This window comes from Arachis ipaensis, chromosome B1 (assembly GCF_059453495.1).
Source record: "Arachis ipaensis isolate K30076 ecotype BB chromosome B1, ASM5945349v1, whole genome shotgun sequence".
Taxonomy (NCBI): Eukaryota; Viridiplantae; Streptophyta; class Magnoliopsida; order Fabales; family Fabaceae; genus Arachis; species Arachis ipaensis.
In genome coordinates, this window is record NC_142436.1 from 29,374,064 (window position 1) to 29,380,063 (window position 6,000).

Here is a 6,000-nt window from a genome sequence, read left to right on the forward strand (position 1 = left end):
TGCTTGATTCCTGACTACCTGTCCATTAATAACCAATGCATCAACCCTGTTATTCTTCCTTCTTATTGAAGCTATATTGTGAAAATACCTAGTATTTTTGTCCATGTCCTTCGTAAGACAGGACCGCGACATCTATTTCCAATGCATTTCCTTCCTAGCATACCACTTCTCACAGCAAGTCACCAACGCCTTTCTTCTTGCCTCCACTGTTCCATCATATACTCCCATGCTTACCATGTCATCTAACTTCTTAATCTCCTCCTCAAACTTCATAATTTTCTTATCCATATCACCAAAGTTATCTCTGTGTCATTTTCCCAGAGGAATCGTCAAGGCCTTCAATTTATCTGTGAGTTGTAAATTCCCTAACCCCTTCCATTCTTCCTTGACCACTCTTAGAAAACCTTCATGTGTAAACTATGAGTCAAGACTCCGGAACGGTCTAGGACCACATCTCATACTAGTATCCTCCACTATCATCGAGCAGTGATCTGACAAGCCCCGTGGTCCTCCTCTCAAGCGAATCACTGGGAACTCCTCTATCCATTCTAAATTAACCAAGACTCTATCAATCCTGCTACAGGACCGTCCTCTGAACCAGGTAAACGTCCGGTCAATAAGCGGTAAGTCCACCAAAAGCATATCTTTCATCCAGCTCTTAAACTCTTCAGCAGAAAATGGATAAGCTAGCATTACCTTTTCTTTCCTCTACTTGTATAATTTCGTTAAAGTATCCCATGAAACAACAAGGGACCTGACATAAACCAGCTGCATAACTTAACTCTTCCCACACAACAAGTTTTTCGTCTCTAATATGGGGACCATAAACCAAGAAAAAAGCACAGTTGAAATTGTTTTTCAATATGATCCCTTCTACGCATAACCATCTCTCCCCTTTATAACAATTTTTCATTTTAAAAGACATTTCGTCCCACATTAACAGCAGACCACCTGAAACACCATCAGACTCAACATATTCCCACCCAACATTGTCCCGCCCCCAGAAGCTTACAACCTCAAATTTTGTGACTGTACTCTTTTTTGTTTCAATCAAGCCTAGCATATTTAGCCTAAATTTTTTCTTCAGGTTCTTAATCATTCTCGCCTTTCCATCCCCCCTCAACCCCCTGACATTCCATGAAATAAAAATCATTTTAAAATACTAATACACACCTTATTTTTATTCTTCGGTCTGCACCGTCTTACTTTCACCTTTTGTTTCGCCAGTCTTCTTTTCTGAGCGATTATTTCATTCTGAGCTTGCTGTGCGGACATGATGTCATCTTCTTCATTGTGCAACACTGCGCCAGACTCCACTACTATTTCCCATGTTCTCTTGTTTTCCAGCATCTGCTCCTCCAAATTTGAACTCTGGTTTTCACCAAAGTCCTCATCGTTATCATCTTCCTCTCCCTTCCTTCGAGCATTTCCGTCTCCATCCCCGTTCGGCACCAACATTCCCGGGCCTATCTTCAATCCATCTCGGCCATGTTCAACATCGTCAGCAGCAACTAGCTTGTTTATATATCTTCTGTCTTGAGTTTCACCTGTTGAAAAGTTCTCCCCGTCTGAGCTGTAATCCCCGTCAATATCCTCAAGGATGCCATCGTCACTAGCAGCCCGAGGATCTCCATTTTTGTCTCCAACTGCTCCAATGTCTCCAAGGCCTTCAACCAACACTAGCGCAGAGTCACCAGTCCTCCTCATCCCTCTACCCCTTCCATCCTCCACAACCACCAGAGTCGGCCCCAACTCATCGCACCCACGCGCCTCATCGCAATTGTTTCTCCCGTCTACCACGTTCTCACCCATAGCCTAGAGCATTGTTGCTATCGTGCATCTGTCCTCCAAATCTGGGTTCGCGCGGATTAAGCTTACGTTTCCTGCGCCTCTTGCTGGTAGGACCAGAGATGAACCAACGCCGCAAACTCCCTAGGTCACTGCTGCTGCTGTTTCACGAAGGCCAGGGCTACAATCACACGGCGCAGTCTTCTTCCCTCGACCCGGATCAGCGTGACCCGGTCCACCTAGGTGGAAATCCCAGCGCTGCATGTGGCTGTTGAAGAAGTACTTGGCCTAAAAGGAATTCGTGGCCCAATATAGTGTGTATTATTGTTCGGCCCAGCTTTCTTTATGCCTTGTTTTTTTGGTGTATCCCTTATGGCTCTCCCTTGCAGCCCATGATTCAAATTCTCAATATCCCAAGCAACCGTTTTCTCAGAATCTGCATAATTACTTAAAACGGCAGCCCCCACCAAATCCGCATATTCTTCAATGACTTCTTTATTTGATTTTTTCGTTACCAGATTGCGGCGATTTTCTATTACCTTCACATTAACCCACTCATTCAAAATACTTTCATAAATTACGCTTCTGACCTTGGTTGGTTCACCTCCTCTCGCCATCGCCAATAGCAGTTCTTCCGCCTGGTCTATGCATTCCAGTCGGTTCACCAGCCCCACCGTCCTGATAGTCGCATCTACACAGTTACTTGAAGTATTTTTTATTTGTAACTCGCAGCTTGTGTTTCGAGCAGCAACCTTATGCAACTTATAACTAGTACTTCCATGTGTCTCACGCCCCACCTCTTTTACCATCACATCAAAACCGCTAATACCAATTGTAATGTGCACCCATTCGTTGATCACGTCCATAATGCAGGTATTGATTTGAACTCATCCAACAATAAAGTCATAACACGATTCCGTCATCGTATCACATCCGACAACTTCACCCCATTGACTCCCTGTGGTTTTAAACGTTTCTCCCAACCAAGCATACAGCGGAACTCCAAAACATTTGAGCCACACTCTTCTGGTTTTACTGCGCTCTGACTCCTCCCATCGCCATACACTATGGAAAACCTGTAGTAGATTATTCATCTTAAAGGTGTACGTCTCTTCAGTGCTCAACACACTATCAAACGTCAGTAAGGCTTTCTATGCGCCTAATTCTCTTACTTGAGTGACTTGGGGCAAGTTTTTCACAATCTTCTCTCTCAAGGAATTAAAATAAATAGCAGTTGTTGTCCCTCCCACAAGGCTTCTCTGTAGCCATTCCAGATTTTCTTTTGCCACATTTACTTCCACCTTCTTTGTCCATCCATTTCCATGTGGATCGAGTTCTTTTACCTCCTTTCCCGCTTCTATATTTTGCTTCACCTACAAACACTACCCTTCCTCTCAATCTCATCCGATTCATTTCTCTTACTGCCTTCAAAGCTCCTCCCTTCGTAGTGTAGCGTATAACCACAAAGATATATATGATATCACTTTTTTTTTCGTGATAAATATATATCATTTATACGACCCATTGATGATTGGACTTTTGCGTGGTCTAGAATTCACAATTGAAATCTTGTTGCAAGTATAGTTTCTAAACAACAATAGTTCTTTCATACAAAAATTTGGTTGTCACAAGTAACAAACCCCTAAATTTATAAACCGAAGTATTGAACCTCGGGTCGTTCTCCCTAGGAATTGCAAACAAATGTTCTTGTTATTGGTTATGAGATATTGTTTGGGGTTTTTGGAATAATAGGCAAGAAATATAAATGGCAAAGGAAATAAACTAACAACTAATAAAGCTCTTGGCAAGGTATGAGAACTAGAAGTCCTATCCTATTTATCCTCCTCAATTGTGAACATAAATTATCCATTGCTACCACTTAGTTAACCTCTAATAATGGAGGAAAGTCAAGTGGATGAATCAACTTGATTCCACAAGTCCTAGCCAACTCCCAAAGAAAAGACTAGCTTTAGTGGTATCCAAATCAATTAGCAACTTCTAATTATCAATCAACAAAGGCATTAGATAACTCAAACATCACTAATTACTCTACCAAAGCTAAGAGGTACGAAATCTACACTAAAATCCAACCAAACATTTTATCAAACACTTGGAAGGCATGAAAGAAAAGCAAAGTAAATTGACAACAAAAATAAAATCTAACAACAATTATGGCAATGAATTAATAACAACAATCAAAAGGAACACAATTATTATGAATTACCTCTAATTGAATTGAAAGTGAAGAGAAGGAACAAAAATAGATCTATAACAAAGCATGGAAACAAAATAGAAGAGATTACAACAAAAGAATAGTGGAAGATGAATGTAACAACAAGAATTGAGAAGCAAAAGTAGAAGAAGGCATGAATGAAAGGTTGACAAAACCCTCTAAATTCAACACAAGATAAACCCTAAATATGGGTTTTATCAACCTCCCTACACTTAATCCAAGCATGTCCTCATGCTTAAACCAAGAGAGAGAAAAGGATTTCAACTTTTATTCAATGAGGTCTAACTAAATGCAACCTAAACTATATGAATGCAACTAAATGCAAAATGATTCTACCTACTTGGTTAAAAATAAATCAATCCTCCAAGACATATATGCACAAGTAGGGCTAAGGTCCCATGACGACTCATGAATCCTACCAATTTAAATATCAAAATGAAGTTCAAGTAGACTTGCATGAAGAAAGCTCATGAAAGCCGGGAATCAAGGAATTGAGCATCGAACCCTCACCGGAAGTGTTTGCACTCTAGTCGCTCTAGTATCATGAGGTCTTTTCATAGGTTGTAATGGGGCTAGGGTCAACGTAGGATGCATATATGGTTAAGTGAGCTTGAAATTTGAATCTTTGATAAGCTTAAACTTCCCACCTAACCTATGACATCCTATACAATTTCAAAGCTAACCTAACTACCCATTTTTATCACTTTTTCACATACTCATGTACTCCTTTTTATTTTACAACACTTATGCATTGACCCTTATTGAGCTTTGCTTTGGGGTATTTTGTCCCCTTTTATTTCTTTCTTTTTCTTTGTTTCTTTCTTTTTCTATTTTTTTCTTTTTTTTTCCATATTATTTTTTTTCTTTTCCTTTTTTCTCATCTTTTTATATACAAGATCATCAATGCATAAAGTTTTACATTCATTACACATGAGCATGTACCCAATTCCCAATATTTACAACAAAAATACAAAACTACCCTTTTATTCCAACCAATGTTCCCAAATCTCCCCAAACTTGAATAATAAGCACTCTCACTAGCCTAAGCTAATCAAATATCCAAACAAGGGACTTTTATTATTTTTCGCTTTAGGCTTGTAATGTGCTAAAATAAAGAACAATTGGGTTAAGCATAGGCTCAAAATTGGTTAACAATGGAGAGTAAAAGGTAGGCTATTTGGGCAAGTGAGATAATGAAATAATGGCCTCAATCTTATAAGTGCATGAATACAAGGAATAATGGACATAAAGAATCAAACAAATCAAAGATTACAGTCATAGAAAGAGAATAATGCACACAAGAAGGGAAAATAAGTGGTTATAAGATGTAACCACACCATTAGGCTCAAATCTCACAAGCTTGTGTTCTTAGCTCAAAAACCATGTTCCAAAATAAATTCTTTCAACCAAGTTCAACAAAAACCTTTCAAATTGGTAGATTGCCCTAAAAATAATTTCTTGGAAAAGAAATCATCACCCTAACCAAGTAGTCCTAATAAGAAAGAAGTAGCAAAAATATGTACAAATTCTAACTAACATGCAACCTAACATGCGATGCAACAACTATCTAACGAAGAAAATAAAATAAAAATTGGTGTTGAAAAGGAAATTGTTACCCATGGAGATCAGTTGAACGACCTCTCCACACTTGAAGATTGCACCGTCCTCGGTGCATGCAAAGAAGAGCAATGTAGACGGGTTGCTACAATTGATGAGCTCCTTCAAAGGGTTGTACGGGTGAAGTTGTTTGTTGCCCCATTTAGAAGCTTTTCCTTTCCCTCTTGGTGGCCAACCTAAAAGGAAAGAAAAATAAAGAGAATTAAGCCTACAAAAAAGATAGCAAAGCAAGTATAACATAGGCGGGGACTAATGCCAAACAAGAGTAAGGTTCTCACTACATGTTAGCTACGCATGTAAGTGAGAAAGCAATATAGGCAAAGGGCATAGAACACCCTAGAGTTTGTGACTAACTTGACCAA